The sequence below is a fragment of the Neophocaena asiaeorientalis genome, unplaced genomic scaffold, assembly GCF_003031525.2.
Source record: "Neophocaena asiaeorientalis asiaeorientalis breed wild unplaced genomic scaffold, Neophocaena_asiaeorientalis_V1.1 scaffold275, whole genome shotgun sequence".
Classification (NCBI taxonomy): Eukaryota; Metazoa; Chordata; class Mammalia; order Artiodactyla; family Phocoenidae; genus Neophocaena; species Neophocaena asiaeorientalis.
The window spans coordinates 5,639,451-5,663,565 of NW_020173679.1; the positions used below are offsets into that span (position 1 = coordinate 5,639,451).

Genomic DNA, 24,115 nt, shown 5'->3' on the forward strand with positions numbered 1-24,115 from the left:
ATCTGGGTGGGGGGGGGGGTTCTGGGACCAAGTTACCATCATCGCCTACAGAAGGAAGAGGAAGTAGGTCCGGGTCCCCTCCAGGCTGGAACTCTGCACCTGGCACCTGTTCCGGCCCCACTGTGCGGAGAACTTTTGTGGCAGGGATCTCAGAGGGGGTATAAACCTGGATCCCTTGACCTGGTTTGGTCCTATTTGCTACTACAGCCCATTAAACTGGATTTCTTTTTCAGGAAAGCATTAATTTCTTTTTAAAGATAGACAATCCAGACCATTATTCCTCCCCTTCCTGCATCCAGCTAAGTCGTACTCACTTTCCAGATCCTAGTTGGAATATCACCTCCTCCAGGAAGACTTCCTTCTCTAATTCCTGGATGAGGTGTCCCTCCTGTGGGCTCCCACGGCCCCCCATGCTTGCCCACCACAGCCCTTGTTATATTGGATCACAATCACAGAATCATGCATCTGCCTCCCTCAGGAGCTGTGAGATCTCAAGGTCAGGGCCCTTGTCTTGTTCGCTGCTGCATCCCCGGCTTAGCATCACAAAAATAAATATTTGTTGAATAAGAACAACACATGAGGTGCCCAGCGCTGTGCTAAATAGTTTATGTGTATCAACTATCTTACTCTTCCTACGAGATGGGTTCTCTGTTAGCCCGAATTTACAGACGGGGAAACAGAGGCACAGAGTGGTCAAGTAACTTGTCCCGGGTCCCAAGTCTGCCTCTCTAGGTAGAAGAATGGAAGTGAGTGGGCGGGAAAGCAGGAAGGGCGACCCCTTCTGGGAACCTCGCCTGCTCCAGGGAGGGAGAAAGAGCTGGGAATGGGGTCCGTCTCAAAGCTGAAACATCAGGGTTTCAATTAGTGGTTCTCAACCAGGGCATGGATTTGGCAATATGTGGAGACATTTGGGGTTGTCACATCTGAGGGGAGGGATGCTGCTACCCGGCATCTGGTGGACAGGGCCAGGGATGCTACTAAACATCTTTAAATGCACACAGGACACCCCCATGATGACTGATCCGCCCAGATGTTAACGGTGCCACAGCTGACAAGGTAGCTCTCACACATACCTACAAGAATAGACGAATGTATAAACAGAACAACAAAGAAGGTGCCAGAGGGAAGATTTCTGTTCTCTCCACAGATGAGATCCCCTCTGAGGTCCTGGCTCTCAGTCATGGCTCAGGACTGCCCCCGCTTGAATTCCTCCCCGACACTGTGCGATCAGTCCCGAGCGAGATTCAAGGCGGAAAACTGAGACCCAAGGCTCGGCGGCAAGCTTGTGCCCCGGATGGACCAGAAGACCCATGAGGTGGCCTGCAGGGGGCACCTCAGGGTGAGCACGACGACGACCCCTCGGCCGGCCCACCCAACGCTGGGAGGGGACAGTCAGCTAGCTTCCAGGCTGCCCGGAAACACGGACGACCTGCACACCTTGTCCGGCTGAGGAATAAGGGACAGTCCTGGCATGTGGCAGGTCCCCCCACACTGTCCCCTCTCTGGGGCAACGTCTCCAGCAGGATGTAGCAGCGTTGGGGACGAACGGGCTGGCACCCTCAATTTCCATTTCATTCGTCTCACCATCATCACACATCTATGAAACATTCAGAAACCTAATCAGTCAAACAAAGACAACACCGTGGACCTCCCAGCCCTCTCCAGCTGCCGGGCATCTCTGCTTCCCTCTGCTCCGTTCCACCCTCCAGCTCCTGTGGCCGCACAGCCATCTCTACTCGGGAGCAGGCTTTCTCCCCAGTCTTAGTCGTCCACCTGGGTAGAGCGCTAACGGTCAGGGGCAAGGCCCCCGAAGGCAGGTGCCTCTCGCCACCCCTCACACACTGCCTGGCCCCATGGAGGACAACACAACAGCCGCTGTGATTCCCAAGCGCTGTGTCTGCTGTTATCTCCGGAGTCTACCAGCAGTCCAGGAGGTAGGAGGAACACGTGATTTTATACCCATTTCACGGATGAGGAAACGGGGGCTCAGACAGATGGAGACCTTCCTGGGGGAGCAGAGCCCAGGTCTTTCAGCTCTATGGGCCACAATTTTGGAGGAGACCCCAAGTCACCACCTGGGTGTTTCCTTTAGGGACTGGGGTGGTGATGCCCAGCAGGACAGTCTCCTTCCTGACTGTGAAACCCTTTCTCTGGTCGGAGGACTTTGAGAGCCCAGCAGCTGTCTGAGGCTGAGAGGTGAGGTGCTAAGAAACCAGATATTCTCCGACACTCAGCACAGTTACGCTTAACCCACGAGCACCTTGTGGTTCGTGGTTCCCACTCACTGGCTGTGTGACCTTGGCAAGCCATGGACCCTCTCTGAGCTACAGTTTCACCATCCACAAAACGGGAAGAGCAATTTCATTTCATAGGGTTATTATGACAATCAAGTCCAACATCAACTCGCATGGGGTTTTGACTGTGGCCGCTGTGGGGCTGGGCAGCAGTCATAAGCCCCGAGGAGGCAGCACAGCCGTCGGAGACCTGAGTGCGAGCTCCCATCCTCATACTCACTGGCTGTGTGACCCCGGGAAGGGCCTCCCTGCCTCCCGGCCTCCCAACCTCAGCTTCCTCATCTGTAAAATGGAGACAATCCCTGCAGCCTGCTGATGCAGAGCGGGGCTAGCAAGAGCCCCAGGGGACCAAGATACGGGGGCCCTTTGCCTTCTGAGAAGAATTCGGCACAAGGGGGATATTTCTGGAGGTGTGAGGGCAGGGGTCACCAGCGCAGGGGACCCACCAGGGCCCTGCCGGCTCCGTCCGCCTTCCTCCCTCTCTTCTGCCGCCCGGTCTGGTCTCCTGCAAGGCCCCCTCCCCACCCCCCCGGTGGCTCCCCTCCCACCTGTTCCCCCTCCCTAAGGTACAGCGGGGTGTGACATGTCCCTGCCGAAACTCAACCCCAGGCTCCTGGTGGGGACCGAGCTCTTCCACACGCAGCCCGGCCCCGCCGACCTCCCAGCCATGTCCTCCTTCAGCTCCTGTCTCCCCGGCTCCGCAGGGCTTCCTTCGGCACATGCACGTGGAGCCCTCCTCCCCGTGGCCTCACTAGAGGCCCCGGCTACTCACTAGAGTCCGCTGGGGAGGCCTGGGCTGCTGCCGGACCTGTGACGTCAGAACCTCTGGGGTGGCGTCGGGCATCAGCACCTTTAAGCTCCGCAGCGGTTCCAGTGTGGGACCAGGGCTGGGAACCAGTGCCCTGCAGATGCTCCCGGGCCCCGCCCCACTGACCTCTCAGCACACACCCCCGCCCCCTACACGGGCCGTTCCACGTCATCTACGTGATTGCACGGTGCATGTGAGGCCAAGGAACCCAGCTGGGTCTGCTTGTCACAGCGGCCTTAACACCTCATTTTGAAGGCGTGGACAGCAAACCCCCAAAATGTAATGAATGAAGAGGTGATGATCCTAGATTCCAGACATCCCCGCTGCACAGGCTTCTCAGTCACGGAAATCTGCGCCCGTTCAGTGCGGGGGCCAGAACATGGGCTGAGTGGGGCCCCTTGAGCATCCTTCCTCACAGCCCGGTAAAATGGATAACACTCATGATCCTGAATCCAAGGCATCGAGAAAGGGCGGGACAGTCACTTCTTCACTGTCAGAAACCCTCCAGAGTCTGAAGGCACGGAAAGGCAGGGCTGTTCCATTCCTGACCCTCGAGGGTGTCATTTATGCTTCCTCCGGTCCATTCCTGCGGACCCTGCCCTGAAGGCTCCCCACCATAGTCACGCCCCGCCCCTAAGTCCTTGCTCAAAGGCCTCCTCCTCAGCAAGCCTCCCTCCCAGCTGCCCTATTTGAAATTGCAAACACCCTGCCCTGCAACTCCAGCCTCGAGTCCATTTCTCTCTCTTTCTTGTATTTACTGCACCAACACACTGTGTGTCTACCCGGCTGTTCGTTTTCTGGCTCCACTGGAGGTGTTTTGTCCCTGACATCCCCCGCACCTAGACCCGTGGCTGGCACACAGTAGGGAGCCTTTCATTATTTGCTGGACGGTTGGCGTGTCCACTACCTGCCAGGTACTTTGCCAAGGAAGCTTTGGTGAATGACACTCACAGAGGTCGTTACCGTTCACAGTCTGCGTGTGACTCATTGATGCCTAGAGGGAAAAACTCTCATTTTCAGATGCCGGTGCGAGGCTGAGACTGGGGCCTCTGGGCCTCCAGTTCTCGCTCAGCCCCCAGTGGTTTCTGGTAAGGGAGGCATCCGATACACTGGACTACACAAAACAAACAAAACTGAACAGCAGGAGGGAAGGCCAGGGTCAGGGAGAAGATGGGGAAAAAGGGGATGTGGGGGAGGTCCCAGCGTGGTGCCCGAGCAGAGAGAGGGATGCAAGGACCTGGCGAGGATCTAACAGGGTTGGTTTGTCTGCGAGGGGTGTCTGCACAAGCTAATGAGTCACAGGGGAAGGAGGTCAGCACCTCAACTGGAGCTCGCCCTCACTGGGCTCTGGGGAGCTGGGGACAAGGTGACGTCACGGATCAGGGCCCACACCTGGCCTCTCATCTCGGGGTTGTCCCGGGGGCAGGGGATGCTGGGGCCAGGGAGATGAAGTAGTGACAACACAAACTAAGGAGTGCCTAATAAAAATGAGCAAAGGCTGCCGATCACTGAATAGATCATTTAATGACACGAAAAGGCAATTCACAGAGAAATCCAAAGCTGAGGAATATGCAGAGATGCCTGGCCGCCCTACGACTGTCCAAGAAGAGCAGTTAACACAAGAGGCCGCTTTCACAGGGCAGACGGGGGACAGGTGCCGTATGGGTGTTACCCGCAGGTGAGGGAGCGTGAGCGGGATGAGGACATCCCCGGTTCCCTGACACTTGGGCAGGCCATGCCCACCTGCCCCCACCTTCTGAGAGCATCTTCTCACTTGCCTGGCATGTCAGGGACGTAAGAGTGGGCAGAGGGGAGGGTCTCATCCTTCTGGGCAGCAAGGTGACATGACCCGATGCGGCCGCTGTGTTGGGCACGGATTGCAGGATAGCAAAGAATGGAAATGGGGAGACCAGTTCGTCAAGCAAGAGATGATGGAGGCGGAGGATGCAGAGGAGTGAGAAGTGGAATCAGGACACATTTTGGAACTGGGTGTCAGGGTTGGGGCAGGACTGAGGCAGTCTAGATGGAGTCCAGGGTGGGATAGTTTGTTTGACCGAAAAGGGGACGATGGCAGGAGAAGACTTTGTGCGGAGAACCGTTTTGAAAAGATTACATTTGAAACGTTCATTACACACCCAAGGGAGAAGTCAAGAGGGTGGGTTAAATGAAACTGATGAATTTGGGACGGATCAGCATTTAGGGGTCTGGACAGGCTCACCCAGGGGAGGGGAGACGGGGGCGGGTCCAGGGACTGAGGATGGGATGCAGAGGGGCAGGGGGTGATGTGAGAGCGGTGTCCACGGTGACACACATTTCAAGGAATAGGGAGAATTAACAGTGTCCGACGCTGCCGACACGTTCAGGAAGACAGAGAGAACCAACCACGTTAGCTGCCTAGAGGCTGCTAGTAACCTTAGTAACAGCAGCTTCCAGGATATGGTGGAGACAAATGCCTGAGAGAAGTGAGTTCAAGAGAGATGGGGAGGAGAGGAACTGCAGCAGGGGCTCAGAGAACCCCACCGAGGAGTTTTTAGGTCAAGGGGAGGGGCTGCCAGCTCCGGGATACACTCTCCAGGGCGCGCGCTCCGGGGCTCCGGGGTGCCTCCCCACCATGCTCCCTGCCAGGCTGCCTGGGTGCTCTGAGCGGAGACCCTGCCTGCGTCCCCGCCTTCCACCTCTTCCCCTGCATGAGTCAGGAGGGGCCTCGTGGGATGCAACCCCCAGAGCTGGTTAGGCCACACGGCCACCGCGGCGTCTTACATAACTCTCCACAAATTCTGAGACAGCAAATCATTTGAAGTTGGTGTCTGACATTCAGCACTTTTGCAGGAGGCAAGGGAGAGGCAAAGGGCATGGGAGCCGACATCAAGGCGAGACAAGCTTAGATGATACTGACGCTCCCTGGAGGTGGGTGAAGCCCCAGGTGGGAGCTCGCGGGAGCCACCTCCTGCTTCCTGGCACCTGCCACTGCCAGGAACGGTCGGCATCCAAGCAGGCGCCACCCTCTGCTCCAGGAAGGCCCCTTGCACTCAAGTGGGACTCCCAGGCTGGGAGTCGGGGGTGGGAGTAGGGCCACAGCCCTGGGATGCAGAAGCCCCAACTTCAGCCCTTGAACCACCGATAACGTGCTGTGTGGCCTCTGGAAAATGCCACCACCTCTCTGAGCCAGGGTAGTCTTGCTTGCAAAAGGAGGATGTCAAACAAGGAAAAAAAGGTAATAACATCATTTACACAGGTGCCGACTATACACCGGGAGTTACTGCAGGTGCTTCACTCCCGGAAGCAGGACAGTGATGACCTGCATCTCACAGAGGGGGAGACGGAGGCCCAGAGAGGTGAGGAGGCCCATGGCCACACTCTTGTCAGCCAACAGGGTGCGGCCAAGACCTGAATCCAAGACCGTCTGACACCAAAGCCTGGGCCCCCTCCCAGACACAGTCCCTGTAGTGATGGGGATCAAAAAGCTCTTTTCAATATTCCAAAAAGCCTGATGGGGTGGCCGTCTGCCCACAGAACAGTCACACAAGCCACCCACGAAGCCAGGAAGCAGTTCTGGGTGGAACCACATCAGCTCAGAGGAGCCCTGGCAGGGGGTCTCACTGGCATCACCTCAAGACGTGAAAACAATCCCTGTGCCCGCTCCACTCCTCAGACCTGCTGGTTCTGATTTAGCTGGTTTGGAGACCAGGCACTGGGAATTTTAAAAGCCAACTTTGAGAGCAGCCACTGGTCTGGATCCATCTACTCAAAGTGTGGTCCACGGACCAGCATTGGCAGTCCCTGGGGGCTTGTTAGCAATACAGCTACTCAGCCCCCACCTGACCTCCCGAGTCAGGATCTGCATTTTAACAAGATCCCTGGAGAGGCACCTGTGCACTGAAACCGGGGGAGCGCGGGGCTGGGAGAAACCTCCAGCAGAGTCAGGAGCAGGCAGCGTGCTAGGTGGTGGCCTGGTTCTGAAGTCTGGGGCAGGACCCCGTCCGTGCCTAGTGAAGTTTTATAGGGAAAGCCTTGGCAGTGTGCGGGCTGAGGGGAGGGAAATGGAAGTGGTCCTTGAGGGATGGGGCAGAGGTTCGAAACCACTGGCCTGGGCAGTCGCCGTGGTCCCTCAGCTAACGCATGAAGGGTCGGCATCGCGGGCCCTCGTAGCTTAGGTGGTTTTTCCATTTAATGTTCCCTTAACCACGTGAGATGGATTATCGTGCCCTCTTATGGCCGAGGGGACAGTTGCACAGGGAGGTGAAGTTACTCCTTTTAGGTCACAGAGAGGCGTGAATAGAAAGGAAAGAGAGAGAGGAAGAAAGGAAGGCAGGATTCACAGGAATCTGACCCCAGAGCTGAAGTCGGCTCCGCAGATAGTCCGCTCCTCTCATCAGCCCTGAGGGAGGCTGCTGGTTGGCCTCCGTGCATCCAAAAAACCAATCACATACCTTCCTCCTGGGGCTTTTACGCCAGGTTCCTAGGTCTTCGTGAGTCCCCCAAACCTGTTTGGCTTGAACTCCAAACACCAAGTATGTGACAGCTCGTGACACAAGCCGGTCAACAGGAAGGCTGGCCTGGCCTGCGATGACCTTGGCCAAAGGAAGTTTCCCAGCAGGGAGATCCCAGCCGGGGCTGCTTCCAGCCCTGCCAGGGGCAGGACAAGCGAGGGGCAGGGGACCCCAGAGGCCAAGCAAGCAGCCCTTCGCTCTCAGACGAGGCCAACGAACCAGAGCGAGGTGGTCACCTGCTCAAGGTCACACAGCAAGTTGTTCTTGAGAAGGAGTGGGGAATGCCTGGTCGCACTGCTTTTTTGGTGACACTGATGATGGAGAGGAAGGGCAGTGAGGGGCCCCTGTGGACTTGGGCGAAGTCCCAAGTCTGAGAGGCAGGTGCCCTTCTCAGCATGGCCCAGGCGAGGGCACTTCCAGCTCTGTCCCTGCCTCCACCTGCCTGCCTCTCACTGGGGACTCGACCCTGGAGAGCACAGGGTGACTCTATTCACTTCTCACCCACCTGCCCACCTGCCACCAGGCCTGGCACCAGAAGGTGCTCAGAGAAGGTTCCCTGAACAATAAGTGGCAAACCACGAGCCGGGCTCCCAATGCAGTCCAAGCCCAACTGTGCCCGGCTGTGTCTCTCCAAGCCCAAATCACCCAAGGCAGCAGCTTCCCGGAAGGTTACTCTCACCACCAAGGCCCCACTCAAACCGGGGTCCCCAGCAGACCCTCCCCGCTCCACCTGGTGCAGTGGGTCACGTCTGGAGGACGTCACACCTGCAGGAGAAGTCACACAGCCTGTGAGGTACAAACTGGGGGTGAGGAGTCCTGACTGGAGGGAGGAGCGAGCCCCTCGGGCAGACCCAGCTCTGCCCCTGGCTGTGTCTCTGCCCCTCACTGCCCTTCTCCCTGGGAACCACTTGGTTCTAGCCCAGATGCTGGCCCTTCTCTTTCCCTCCAACTGAGCCGAAACGGTCTGCTTTCTTCAAAAGGAAACTTCTAAGAACGGCGGGGAAGCCAAAAAGAAAACAGAAACAAATACAAGCGTGACAAGACCGATGGATGCATAGCAAACAGATTCCAACTTGGGACAGAAAGGGACTGATGGGTCTCCCACGAAGTCCAGATGGGAAAGCTCTTTTAAATAACAAAATTCTATAAGGACACTAAGATTTAATTATTACGAACACTTCATCTTTTAAAGTTGTCTTAGGCCAAAGAAGTTAAGCTCCAGGGACAAACCCTTGCACGGTTTGGAGTTGCTGGGACTGAGAGTCTCAGAAGCCCTATGAGGCATCTGTCCTGATCGCAGGATTTCTAAAACTTGATGTCTGGTGCCCCTCCAAGGATGCCAGCGAGAAGACGTGGCTGCCTTGATGGAAAGCCTTGTGGGAGCTCAGGGGGCTCTTTGTTAGCCCAGGCGTCTAGACCAGTCTGTCCTGGGAGGCCTGGGCATGCCTGGCTGGCAGGGCATCCCAGACGCAGGTCTGGCACAGCTACACGAAAGACACACTTGCTATGCGCCTGAACCAGATGTGAGTCAGCGGGTGACAAGGCTGACCAAAGGGCAGGGGCGCCGTGCGCTGTGGGCCTGGAGGCCTCTTCCTCGAGGGTGCAGGGGGTTGGATACAGAGGCTGCCCCTGCACCTTCTCCCCATCCCTGCCCCGAGAACCCCAAAGCCCTCACCCCGAATCCCAGCTGACCTCAAACAGGTTGTCGGGTGGTCATGGCTGGGACAGTTCACCCTTTTATTTTTTACAGAGCAGGAGACAGAGGCGGCCTGTGGATGCTAAATGACTTGGACCCGGGTGGCCTGATTGCACCCTGGGCTGCTCGGGCCTCGCCAGGATCTCGCAGTCCTTTCGGTTTGGAAACCGCCCAGTTGCAGAGGCCTCTCAAACAGGCTCCCTCCCTGCAGGGGACAGACACCGCCCAGCCAGACACTCCTGGGAAACCCACCGACTCACAGCCAGGCGGTGGCAGACGTGGAATGAAACCCCTCCTAATTCTCCTTCCTTGTTACCAGCGTTTCCCAAGCCAGGTTTGGTGGAAGGTTTGCCCAGATGTTGCACAGATCGTCCTCATTACCACGCGCATCACAGCAGCTAACGTTTCCGTGCTGACTACATGTGGAGCACGGTGCCCACTGCCTGACGTGGAATAACAAATGGAGTCTCCACAAGACCTCTATGAGATGGGTACTGCTGAAGTTGACACATGAGGAACAAAGGCACAGAGAGGTTCGGCAGCTTGCGCAACAACACACAGCTGGCAAGCAGCAGAGGGACGATGGAAGCCAGAGCCATTTATTTACTCGAGCACGGGCTCATGCAGTGAGACATGTCTCTGCAGGATTTCTGAGAGTTTCATGTGCCCCCAGGCAGTGTAAATTCCCAAGAGGACGACACAGGCTGTCATTTACCCCATTTATCTGATAGCTGTGTACTGACCGACTGCTCTGTGCCGGGTACCGTGGGGCACAGCGGCGAGCCGAGCAGACGTGATCTCTGAAGGCACGATGACAATTCTGCAAGGGGATGGCATGGGCTACGCTGAGCCTCAGGGGGTGCCCTTTAAGCACGCAGAAGTTTTTGTTTTTTTAATTTAGTCTTTTTGGACAGAAAAGTTCTAAGATCAGCCATGTGAAGCAACGTGTCCTGAATCTGATTTAGCGAGAATGCTAATCAGATTGGGAGCCAGATTTCCAACTCTGCTCACATACACGTGGCGTCATGTGCCGACAGGGAGAGGTGTCCTCCGGCCTATTAAGGTGAGTCAGCCTTCCTGTCCACATGCTAAACAAGACCGGGCATTCCCGTGATTATCAGTACTGATCCATCAAGCACCTGTTATATACCTGACCCTGTGCTAGGCACTGGGGATATAGCAGTAAAGCAAACAGATCTGGTCTCTAGAACACTGGGGCGTGTGTTCTAGAAGGGGAAGGTAGTTACCTGCATAATACATAAATAAATACAAAATTACAAAGTGTGATTAGCAGGAAGGAAGAAAAACAGGCTACCAGAGCTCAGAACAAGGGACTTGACCGCAGAAACACCGTGTAAACAGTGTGTGTGTGCGTGTGTGTGTGTGTTCGTGTTCTGTGGAACATATGGAACACATTTTGGGATTGGCTTCACTTTACCATGTTGTCCTTTGCTTTACTTATTTGGGGGTGGGAGGGACGGGAAGGAAAAGCAAGCACAGAACGTGTAACTTACTTTACCCCCAGAAAGAAAAGAGACAGGATTTCTAGAAGGGGTCATTTCTGTCTCTGAAGGCCACTCCTCGGGGATGGAGAAGGCATTGCTACCACCTACCCTCACCCCCAAATCTCTCCCGCCCTCTTTGCTGTGCCTGAGTCTCAAGGCAAGTTATACACAAGGGGATTTGGGGAGTTTGCAAATGGGAACAGGACTGGGGTAAGAGTTCATCGAGTCTCTGCCTCAGGCCTTTATCTGAACCGTGAACAACAGATCTGGTCACGCGGGGTCTCTTACTTGTCACAGGAAGCTGGTCTGAGAGTTTGTGAACAGCTGAGGACCAGCCTTGCGTTTTCATGGGGTCTCCTTGGCTTGCTGCAGATGGTTTTTCAGGGGGAAACAGCCCACCACCTGGAGGAGTGGAAGCAAAGTCGGGGATGATTGTGGTGTGTCTACCTGGATAAGTCAAGGGGGCCATTTCCAGCAGCGCTGCAGACCCCAAAATGGTGAAGAGGAAAAGCTACTTAGAACCGCAAAGCACAGAGTGCCTCCTCAAGTCCAGGGGGGGAGCCTTCAGCCCACGAAGCGCTCCTCCATCCGATGTCACAGCTGTGCCATTCACACCTCAGCCCAGGACACTGCCAAGGCTCTTCCAAATCTCTCCAGCCTCTCCCACTAGAGCTCCCCCAGCCTCAATTCTTGGGCTGCTTCTCTTTAGCTGTACTCACTCCCTTGGGGAGGCCAACCTCATGGTTTTCAGTACCATGAGGACTCCCAAATTTACACTTCCCCCTGGGTCCCTTCCTCTGAAACTCAAACCTGCGTATTCAACTACCCTCCCCATGAATGTCTAATGGCAGCTCAAGCTTAACACGCCCCCAAACTGAATTTCCAGCACACACGTACCCCATGAACTGGTTCCATCACCTCACCACTGAATGGCAACCCCATCCATCTGGGTGAGGAGGCAGAAACACGTCATCATCCTTGATTTCTCTCTTTCATCCAATCCTCAGCAAATCTTGTGGCTCTACCCTCAAAACACATCCAGAATTCCACTGCTACTCACCAGCCCCACAGCTACACTCCAGTCCAACTACCATCATTTCTCACCTGGTTTACTGTGTTCACCTCCTAGTCTGTATTTCTATTCTTGGGCCCGTTCAGCCAGAGTGATTCTTTTAAAAGGCAAGTCATACCGTATTACTCCGTCCCTCAAAACCCTGCAATGAATCGCACTCACTCAGGATAAAAGCCAAGTCTTCCCAAGGGCTGCAAGTGCCAATATAAATTGGCCCCTCGTTACCTCCCTGACCTCATCTCCTACTTCTCTCCCCGGCCTGGCTCCCCTGAGCACACCACGGATGTGTCGACCTCAGGACCTTTACACTTGCCATTCCCTCTAAGTGTTTTCATCCCCTGTGTCCACAGGGTTGCTTCCCCTCTCCCTCCCCCACCACCCCCATTTCTCTCTCTCTATATATATATATAGTCCCTTTACAGTCAGGCTACATTTACATGGTAGCCCCCATTTTCACGTTCGTAGTCTCTACTCCCCCTTCCCTGTTTTACTTCTCTCCACAGCATTCACCATCTGACATTCTATATAGTTACTTGCTTGTTCATTGTCAGTCTCCCCCCACTAGGATGTGAGTTCCATGAGGGTGGGGAATCGTGTCGGTTTTGCTCACTTGCTACATCCTCCCGGAACAGTGCCTGGCACGTGACGGCAGGCGCTGGTCCCACGTTGAGTGTACGGAGGAATAAATGAAGGAAGGAAGGGTCGTCTACAGTCTTTCTTGACTAAATCACACCCAGAATGCATCATCTAGTTATTGTTTTCCACTTACTGTTTCAAGTGGGGCAAGAACTTAAGAAATTTTTAAGAGCGATGTAAATGCAAAATGCTTCTATGTCTTTATGTGAATTTTTCATTGTTTCTCACCCCCACCTAGCTGGACAGCAGTTTTTAAGCAAATTACTATGAGCCTTTCTGCGTATTCAACTTGTTTTTCGTAAACAACTCCGTTCACATTTCATCAGTTTGGATATTTAGTGAATACATACACGTACAATAATAAATACTGGCTTATGTGTTATTATGTTTATTATAAACACGGTTACGTTCACATTATTCTTCAACGTTACTAAAACAGTGTCATAAACAGGTTTGGGAACAAATACAACTGACTTTTGGCTGCATTTAACTTTACTACAGGGCACCGAAGGGCACGGGTATTCCCTGTGTCACTGGGGGAGTAAGGGGCATCCATGAACATGGCAGGTTGGTTAAACGAAAATCAGCTGAGCCTCGACTGTATTTCATTTTATCCACAGTTGGTATTCTAACAACAGTTCAGAAAGATTTCTGGTACCACCCCACCCTCCCAGGCCCTGTCCTCTGCAAAATGCTCTCACGCCAATTATTCCTTAGGCCATGGTGAACACGCGGACTTGATGGTTGGGTGAATGTGTAAATGGGAGACCTCTGTGTTTCCTTCATCAAACGCTTGCACGCGGCCCTTTGACTCCATCGGCTGGATCCCATCATGCAGCAGCTCTGACTCATGGGCGCGATGGAGAAACCGCCCAGGTGAGTGAGATGCGCCATGAGTCCAGTTTGGGCAACAGCCTTGTCCGGCACAGCCCAGTCAGGTGCGTGGGGCATCGTGAAATCAATCAGCGTTTAGGCTCTAAGAGGGAGGCGTTCCTCATTTTGAGCAAAAATAAAAAAAACACGGAAGGGAAGCCATCCACGGCCATGTATTTGAGAGGCTCTACGAGAGAGGACTCCTTAGTAGATGTCAGGAAGTAAAGCTGGAGACAGAGGGAGGATGACCCCTATTTTCAGAGCCGAAAACTGGGGGAAAGGATTTAAAAATGTGAAGGAGTATCTGGATTGTCCTACCTCACGAAGTTCAGGATGCCCGGTTATAATCGCAGACAGGCTGTGTGTGCACCGGTGCAGACCGGGGCAGGGGGCAGGAGGTGCGGGGATATAATTTCACCAATACCTTTGGTTAACGAGCTGTAGCACACAATTCCCTTTGACGGGCTTTCACTACACATTCTTAACCTTGAGGACCGTGCCCCCAGGCAGCAACCCTTTAAGACCAATTGTAATTAACTATCCACCAAATAACCCAGTCTTTCCTTTCAACCTGATCCTAATTGATCATTTCCTTATCCAAGTGATGCTCTCTATTCAGCTGCTAACAGTTAATTGCTCCCCAAATACACATTTTAAGCCCTAAAGTCATAAGGTGGGATCAGATGAGAGGTCACTGAAGTGGAGTGGTGGCTTTGGCTCCATTATTCCCAGAGGTTTCTTCCTTTCTTTTTATTCCACAGATACTAAGTACCTACTGTGTGCTAGGTGCTGGGGTAGAGTGAACACACACCAACAGGGCACTGTGCGATAACCAGGCTTGTCCTAGTGAATGACCTAAGGTCATATATTCCCCTCAGAAAGATACACAAAGAGCAACAATGGAAGGCAGGGAACCCTCAAGTCCACCTTGGCTCTGACACTCAGAAGTGACCCTAACTCTTGAGCGACCCTGGCTCATCTGTCACAGCATGGTCATATACAAGCGAAGTGTACTGAGAACTGAAAAAATGTTATGAGTATATGAAAGAGACTGTTAATAAGCTAAGGAAAATAATTTAAAATGAAGACTGGAAGCAAATAAAAATGATGGTATGTGGTGACACCATGTCATTTTTTTTTTCCCCCTTTATAAGAACCATAAGGGAACTCTGAAGTCTGGGTAAGACTCATTGGAGAAGCTAATAAAAATGAAGACTTCAAAGACCCACTCCCAGAGGTGATGGTTTAGCAGGTCTGAAATTCTTAAGAAGGCTCCCAGGTGGTTTTTGGATGCAGGTGGTCCACTAACATCCTGGGGAGATAATCCAAACTAGGGTCCCTTCACACACCTGGGAACACAGACAGGAAATGTACTTCCTCGGCCTGAAATCAACAATACCTACTGGACCAGCAAACCACTCTCCCCTCTAAGCACCTGCCCAACATGACTCAGGACATCACCTTAATACAACACCTGCTGCTGGCTGGCACCAATGGGCTGTATCTGTAATTTTTTAGTTTTAAGGACATAAAAACGTATCGGAGTCTACATGTCAATTATAGTATCTGACACCAATTTATTTAGGTGCATCAAAAGAGGCTCCTGCGTGAAGGCGAAGTTAACACAGACTTCTTCTCACCAGACTCACTCGTAAAATTCATTCAAAAGAGCCTAAACGTGAATGAAGAAGATACGAGGATAAAACACCTATAAGCTGTGCGTTGGCTGTAAGAGAAATTCTAAGAAAGTTCTGGAGGAATACTGTGAATGAAAGGGGAAAATCCAATCCACGAGCAGGTCCAGCAGCCTGGGAGGCAAGTACTGGGATGGAACAAACCTCCAGGCATATCCTTACAGATTTAACCACTTTTGAGCACTTAGCACCAAATAAAATATTCATCCCAAATACAGATTACAGGACAGAGGTATCTGGGAAAGCGAAGCAGACTATTCTATTTCAGAATTAAGGTGCTTCCCCGGGCGACAAACCTTTGCTGAGGAAGTAACTGTGTACATCTTCACCCAAACCTTCCTTTTATTCTCTCCACACGTAGAACATTTGCTTTGGGAGCTTAAAAGCAAGCGAGCGGTCTATACACGTGTGTTACACTGAACTCGCCCCTCTCTGCAGTGCACTTTGCTTACAAGGGAGGTCCCTGGGTGTTCTCAGGCCCTAGCGCTTCTTTACTTATGTATCCCATCAATAGGACCCCTCCCTGGCTTCCTAGCTCACAGACGATTATCAGAAGCCTATCAGAAGGCTGCCAGGGAGTACAGGCAGTATGCATAAATAATAGATGAAAAAGGAGATGGTGAGAAGTACATCCTTCTCCAAAAATACTTAAGCCACATCTCAAGCTTCTGGATCCTGTATGCCTGAACTCCGAGGGTATCGCTTCGCCACAACAAAGTATGAACCGGCGGTCGCCTTGAGCCTTCCAGGAAAGGTGAAATTACGTCCCGTGTACTTTTTAAAAGCAAGGGAAGTAGCAGATACGTTAGACCTCAGACAGCAAACGCCTGTGCAACAGAGCCATTGCCCTTCCCGCGTCCAAGGCGGACCCCGGGCACTCGGCCCGCCCTGTATTCCTGAAGGGGACCCCGCCTGGGAATCCAGCTCACAGCACCCCCAGGCAGCTGCTCCCCTTGCACAAATGGAAACCGACTTGCCAACCACGGCTTGGAAAGACTGCTACGAAAACGGAAAAAAAAAAAAAAGAACAAAAAAGCTCACACCAGGGAACAAGGTTTAATGCTCTGGATGAGTCAGTACCTGGATCTGCTCCCTTCCTAACAAAGCTGGTACGTGAGCACACCGGCCTGGCTGAAACCGTTCCCTGTGGTCTCCCAAGAACTTACAAATTGGACTCGACCAGGAAGGACCAAGATCTGTGTTCACCTCCAGCATGTTTCGATTCCTTCGGATTAGCTGGTGCTTCCCCGGGCAACTACGTACTAACAGGCCACGTCTCCCCGCTTCTTAAAGGTGGTGAACCAGGCGTGAACTCACTCCCAGATCTGTGGGTGAGGGGCAGGAGAGACTCCCAATTCAGAAATGGAGCCAGACTGCTGGACTCATTTCCGGGCTCCCCTTTTCCCAGCTATGACCTCAAGCCAATTCCTTAACCTCTGTGCTGCACTTTCCCCGTATGTAAAATGGGAGAACATAAAAGTATTTTATTTCATAGGGCTGCTGCAATGATTAAATGGGGCAGTATGCGTAAAGCCCTGAAAACTGTGGCTAGTAAGCGCTTTAAAACATCAGTGACCATACTTATACGATTATTTCAATGAACAGGGGTCCCTTGTTTAAGTGGTCACAGTTTCATAGAGCTAAGGAAGTGTCTTCTTCTGAACCTAGCTTTAAAAGTTTATATCTTGACTCTGAAATTCAAAACCAAGGGAAATAAAGTTATATGGAAAGACGGCAGAATGATAATCATCTTTTTCTTGTTGTGATTTGAAAAATGATCTGTTCTATGGCTCATTCTCATCTGATGGGAGAAAGGGAGCACTATGGTCGGCATATGAACAGCACAGGCCTGGCTGAAACACAGCAAAGGGCCCTGGGGTCACTGGCAGCAGAACCAGGACTTGGGGATGCTTGAGCTCCTCCTCTCTGGGCGGAGGCAAGAGACGATGAAGGAAGGTTCCGGCCACTGTCATCTGTGCGACCACGAAATCTCATACGTAGCAAAAGTCAGCTCTGAGCAGCAGACGTAACTGTCAATCAGATTCACGCTGAGGCTCAGGAGAACGCCTCTCAATAGTAACAGCAGCACATCCTAGGGCAGGCGTATCTGCAGTCTTCACGACCGTCCTTCCTGGTCAGATAGATTGTTATTGCCATTTACAGAAAGGAAAGCCGTGGCTCAGAAAGGTTAAGTAACTTGCCCAACATTACAAAGCTAATAAGTGGTAGAGCCAGGATTCAAATATTTTATTCAGCAAGTTACTTACTGAGCGGCTACCACATGGCAGGCACTGTGGGAGATGCTGGAAATGCAGCAGTGAACAAAACAAAGTTCCCGCCCAGGGAGAACTTTCATTCTAGGAGGGGGGACATCTAATAAACCTCCCTAACAAGTCGAGAACAGGACGTACGGATGAGTGAAGTCCCTCCAAGAACAGGAGAGCAGAGTGAGGAGATGCAGAGGGACGAACAAGGGCAGTCCTTCCGATCGGACGGTCGGGATAGACAGGTAATCAGCGGCTCCGCGTGTAGGGCCAATCAGTGTCCTTACCTACATCCCAATGCCTGAAATGAAGTCACAGCAAAACCCTAAGGGGTTCCCAGGAGGCCAGGCACCCTCAGGTGCCCCAGGCTCATTCACTTTGCCTGGGCCCAGACGGAGGGCTAAGACCACCCTGGAAGCCTTTGGGAGTGTTTCTAAAATTCTGAAAAAAGCTCTATTCTCCCCAAAGACAGTAACCACCATGCTCTGAAACTAACATAAACCGAGGTTTGTCATTTTCCATGAAGGAATCTTTTTTTTCCTTCTGGGCCTCTGAACACATGAGCAGTTTCTTTTGCAGCCTCTTCCAGAAGTTCCTCAGCGACCACCACCGTCCATGCTCTGGCTCTTTCCACCGGGGACGGTTACCACACCCTGTCGGTTTCCTCAGCGGGGCCTCCCCGGCGCTATCACTGTGAGACTCGAGCCCCGGTCACTAGACAGTGGTCACTGATCGTCACCACACCGCCACCACAGTCATCATCTCCTGAGTCCTCACTGGGAATACACGTGCCCTCCTCTAGCCCGACCGCTCACATAACCAGAAGCCTGGGGCTCAGCCAGCAGCGTGCCCCACCCCTCAGTGACAAACGTTCGGAACCCAGGGAATTAAAACTCAGGTGGCTAGGAGTTCAAGGCCAGTGTTTATTCCCAGTATGCTACCCAACCTCTCTACAAGCAGAACCCCGTTGTGGCTGATGACATCAGCACTGATCACTTGGGGGGCACGGTAACTACGTCAAACCCAAGGGCACGGTGAATTAGGTTGTTTCACGTGGCAGCAAAGAGCATGGCTCTGGAGTCAGATGGCCGGGTTTGGGGTCCCCATTTACAGCTGTGGGACATAATGCAGGTGCCGTGGCCTCTCTCAGACTCGGTCAATTTGTCTGTACATGGGGACAACTGCTCTCCCTCAAGTGGTGGGAGAGCTTCCGAGGAGTTAGTGCCCGACGGGTAGGAACAGCCAGGAGCACCCTCAGCTCCTCCGTGGTGGCCAGCTACACCCCAAGGTCCTCTGAACACCCTCGTACACAGGACAGAGTCCATCAGATCTACAGACCAACACCTTCATGATCCAGACTGATCATTAAAGATGTTTTCTGAATGGCTGACCGACTGAATCACTACAGGAGAACGTCCCTGAATTCGCAGGTCCAATAATAGCTTGGAAATAGAAGCCATCTGAAAATGTGCCTCAACTCGAGCTGGGCTGGCAAGGATTGGATGTGATTATGAAAAGCAAGTGTAAAGAGAATGTTACTGCAAGGAAAATTAAATCCATATGAGTTTTAAATAACTTCGTTCCAATAGAGAGTATTAAAATGTTGTGTTTTTGGCAAGTATTAAATACTAAAACAAATGCAATTTTAAATTGAAATTCTACTTTAACTTAAAAAATTAAAACTGCCACAATTGTATCCTAAGGCCTAAATCCCCTTCTATTGTTAACTTACCTGTGAAACAAATTGTAGGTCTTTTAAAAAGTGTTTTCTACTTAAAATTTATATCTAGATTTCATGGTCAGACTCAGCAGTCATCCAAGCAGAACTCCGCATTATGCAGTAGGCTCCTATCTAAACACTGACATGGAAATGTTCTCAGCTTAAGTACGTTCTGATTCAGGACATAAACCGATACTTGAAAATCTGCCTGTAGCTTTCTGTCATGACTGAAGTTAACACCCCACTGAGTAACTCGGGGCGCGCCTACCAAGGAATCTTCAAAACCGTCCGTTGTCTGGCTTCCTGCCGTGGATTATAAGCTGGACACGGGAAGGCACACTTAGGCACAAACTTCTTCCATTAACGGCTTATGTTCTCTGAACCACCCACCTGAATTTCAGCTCGCTTTCTATAAGAGACAGTGGAAAAGGAATCCAGCTGGTCCAAGTGAGGCAGAAAACAGAAGCTCATACAAATCCTATCACCCCAATGGTTCGGCAAGTTTACTCTCATAAGTGTGTCCAAGCCCCTTTTAATGGCTCATGACTGAATGTAACTTTTGCAACGGCTAATAATTTAACGCGGCATCACGATTGTTTTTCCCATTCTTATTCTTCATCCAGAAAGTAAATAAAACCTACACGCACCCTCCAGGCTCTAATCCTATACTTTACAGGTAACTTCACTTTTGGCAGAAACCTAACCTTCCATTCTGCACGCAATGGACTATGTGCCAAGGTGGCAGGGCAAGCCCCGACAGACTTTGGTTTTGGCCCAACAGGTCAAGGTTCTTAAGTCACATCTGAGGATACTCCTGGCGACCAACACTTCCAGAATCAAAGCATATTATTATCATGCGCTTGATTTCTATTAAACAGCGTTTTGTTGACTGATCAGACTGGTCTACAAAGCCAGTTGAACCGGAAAGGTCTATGATGGAGGCAGAAGCATGTCCCACAGTTAGAAGAGTGAACTAGACGTGAACGTTCGCAGGCAGCTCCATACTAATCAACAGTGCTGCTGCATCAGGAAGAAGCCTTACAGAGAAGGGATGATTCTACTTGTTCACCAATGCCGGGAAAGCCCTCACTAGAGAAGATATCAAGGCCTGTATCCTACATCGAGAGGAAATGAAGCTTTCAAAAAAGAAACTACAAAAATGATCAATGGGATGGTACAGCTTGGAGGCAGTTCAAATCCCAGCCTTCCACTCGAGAACTGTGTGACCTCTGAACAAAACTCGTTTCCCCCCCGGGTCTGTTTCCCCATCTGTAAATGATACCAGCCTCAGGGGGTTGTCATCAAGTTTGAAAAACGCTTTGCACAGTACCTCGCACACAGAGAGCACCCGAAGGCCATGTCAGGTTCCCCCCAGAGCTTAACAGATCTTTTCAACACCTCTTGGAGAGGAAGCAGCACGAGGGAGGGCAGTGGGAGAACCGAAGGGCCCGGTGTGGCCTGGGCCGGGTGGAGCAGGGGTCCAGGTGGGCCCTTGGGTGGTACCAAACAGGACTCCAGGCATCTGACGGAAGGGATCGGCCAATGAGCAGCTCCACATTTTCCCTACATCACACCCACTCGAAGCTCAAGTTTTGTTCCTCTCAACTTTCTTTTTTTTGTGTGTGATATTTTAGTCCGTAAAGAATTTCAGTGGTAATTTGGATGTCACCCTTCTCACGAATCTGGATCTTCTTCTTTCTTTTAATCCTACAGCAGGGCGACTGTAAATGTCGAGGCACTTGAGGCTCAAATGAGAACACTCAAGTACTTCAGCAGTTAAGAGCTACACACATTCGTTATGATTTATCCCACATAAATTCTGAAGTTCTTCAGCGTGCAATGAAATTACCTGGGGGGGGGCGTGGGGATACGTTAGGTGTCCAAAAAAATGACAGAAATGGCAAACCGTTTTCCTTAACCATCGGCCTGGTTTTTGGACTACTTTGTACGTGGCCTTTATATCCGAGTTACCCTTTTCCTCACCCCCCTGTACTTAAAGGATATGAGCCAATCGATTCAAAGTGAGGCCTGGTATCAAATCAAAATCGACAGAAATCAAATATCGAATGCATTGAGATATAATTTTAGAAGAGTCGCTGTAACGTAAGTATTAAAAGTCAGCAGTTATCTAGATATCTGCCCTCAAATGTTAAGGTAGAAGCATCTTCTTGACCACCCAGACTTGGAAGAACTGTGACAAAGTGAGGGAGGTTTTGGATATGAAGTGTTTAAAAAAAAAAAGGCACCACGCAAATATAAGCTTCACAAAGGCTGGGATCCTGGTCCACTGATGTAACCTAATTACCTCAGTAGGTGCTCGATAAATTAATGTGATTTTGTAAAACATTTTGCTAGAAAGTACCTGTAACATCCAAATTAAAACAGCCAGCCTAGAGACACTGACAGATCTTTCAAAGTATTAGCTGCAGGGACACAAAGCTTTAGTTATGAGCTTTCTAAATTTTTCAAAATGTTTAACTCCGTGAAGAGTAAAGCAACCAAACTGGGACAGCTCATTCCTGTGGAGAGGGAGCTGACCACCTGCTCGGGGACTCCTCAACTGAGTATGTGGGTGCTGCCACATCCAGGCCCTGCTGTAAGAACGGGGGTGACACAACAGACCTCACCCTGCCCTTTCAGACCCGAGGAAATGTCAGCGTCCGCAGCCTGGGAAGAAGGCTTCCGGCTAGAAGGAAAACTCGGGACCACCTTGTCCACTCCCCACTTTGGGCAGACCAGGAACTAAAAACCTTGAGGCAAAATACCTGCCCAAGGCTAAGCCAGCGAGGCAGGGACGGAGGAGGAGCTTGTTAGAGCCCTGGAGGGACAGGTGTCCCTGGTTCCCAGAGCAGCGCCCTTTCCAGCTCACAGCGTCCGGCTCCTCCCCGGGTGCTGTGCGTGCCCAGCGCTCAGTTTCTAGAACATTTACACAGCTAACGCTGAGAGCCGCTCCGTACCTCTGCCTCTTCCTCCCATACACCTGCCCACAACCCTTCTGGGGTTTCCTAAGGTAGGAATCCGTAAGCCACAAGTGTGAACACATCTCGCTGAGGGAGGCTGACCGCGCCTTCAGCTTCACCACCGTTCTGAGCAGGAAGGACACAGGCGGAGAAAAAAAATGAGGACAAGTGGTCCCACGTAGGACTTTATGAATAAACTGCTTGTTTCAGCCATTTTTAATCTTTAAAAACACAAACAAACAAACAAACAGCAATTCCATATCAACCTAATACAAATGTTACAACTTCTTTGTTTCATTCTTCGGGGGAGCCATAAATATAAAAACCTCCAGACTAGAGCGAACTGGTCGCAAGCACAGAGGAAACTGACACCCCATACAGGAAATTATTTCACTCTTACCAAAGTTAAGTTCTCCACGCACTTCTTAGCACCACCGTCCAACTGCACGTCTACTCTCTAGGTGGTATGGAAACGATGTGAATTCACAAATATTCAATCAATGCCAAACAGAAACAAGTGGGAAGAGGTCGGCCGTGGGGCTCGACAACTGCACTTTAGAGATGCAGCCTGTGAGCACCCCTCCCACATGCACCTTCATTTTCCCCCTTAACTGCTCCCAATGATGTACAAAATACAGTCCTTCCACAGCTTTTAGAAAGTTTTTTATTGGTTACAATGATATAAAATGCATCATTTGAATTCCCCCCTCAGTAAGTGCTTGCTAGCAACAGCATAAGAAAACTTTCTGTACATCTGACAAGCTCAAATGATTTATTTCATGCTGGAAGGGGAAAAACAGCAAACACCACTCTTAACTTGTCTGTCTATAATTAACCTCTCTCTCTCTCTCAAGGCTACGTTGGTTAAAATCAACGGACAACCCCTTTTGTATGTCAATTTGTAAATTTTAATGTTTTCATTAGAATAGTCTTTTATATCACTCTCCAACAAGAAACAATAAAATTACTAACAGCAAACTTCAATACAAGAACACTCTCCAGATTAACAACTCAAACAAAATGTAAATCACATATAATACAATTGAAGCGTCCAAAACAATTTAAATAATTTTAAATATTTTATTTTTAAACTGCTACAAATGCTTTATACAATATTTCAACATAAAGTCCCCATAACAGAAATGTAACAAAATGGGAATGATAGTGAAAGGGTTAAAGTGGCACAAATTCACCAAACAAGTATTAAACTACAAATTTTAAGAGGTAGATTACTTTTAAAGTTGAGAACAACAACAACAAAAAAAAACAACAACACGAATAAAACTTAGCCATTTTCCACCAACTCCGTCATTAATTAGAGGGAAGGCATATAATAATGCATGGAGAAATGACACTTGTATACTCAGAAATAGGCCAATTCATTGGGTTGTTTAAATCTCTATTAGAGACTGATGTGTAAAACCTGATAAGTAAATTCATTTACACTTAGGTGTAGACATACATCTATACAGGCCTGTGACGTATCCTGGGCACTGATATATTGCTACCGTCTCCGATAATAAAACAGTTATAAATTAGTGCCAGATAATAATCTGAGAGGATAATGTCCATTTGGATATATAAACATGACACTGGAAGAGGCATAAAAAAGAGTCCATATCCAATCTGGTTTCCTCTCCATTATGCTGGCAATCGGCTTGTGATAAAACAACAACAGCAACAACAAAAAGAAACAGGCTAAGAAAGAAGCTAAATGCCTCTGTCTACAATTCATTTAAAGGAAAGGCATCAAGAGCTGGTGTGACCAAAACAATATAAAACGAGTGCATCAGAATCCGTCCTCCCTGAAATCTACAACAAACTACTGATAAAACAGAGAACTTGCTTTGCAAGATTAGGTTCAACTCATTCCTTTCTCTGCTCTGTGCCAAAAGCCAGGGCCACGCTCAGGTCTGAGTTACCAGTCCCGTGACGAGGGGCCAGGTCAGCTAACCTGTCCTATAGCGCCCTCCTCTGTGCATCTTAATTGCCTGTGAGCCCAGCACGTGTGTTGGGCGCCAGCGAAGAAGCAGATGCCTGACTCTAACCAGGGCAACAAGAAGCCCCCTGGCAATCGGCTGTGTGTTAGGGTTTCTGAGTCAG

General features: G+C 50.8%; 1 protein-coding gene across 5 annotated transcripts in view; it reads right to left on the reverse strand.

Annotated features, from left to right (window-relative positions):
• The window catches only part of PRDM2 (PR/SET domain 2), a 148,205-nt gene that overhangs the window by 51,600 nt on the left and 72,490 nt on the right, over positions 1 to 24,115 (reverse strand). The window lies entirely within an intron of this gene.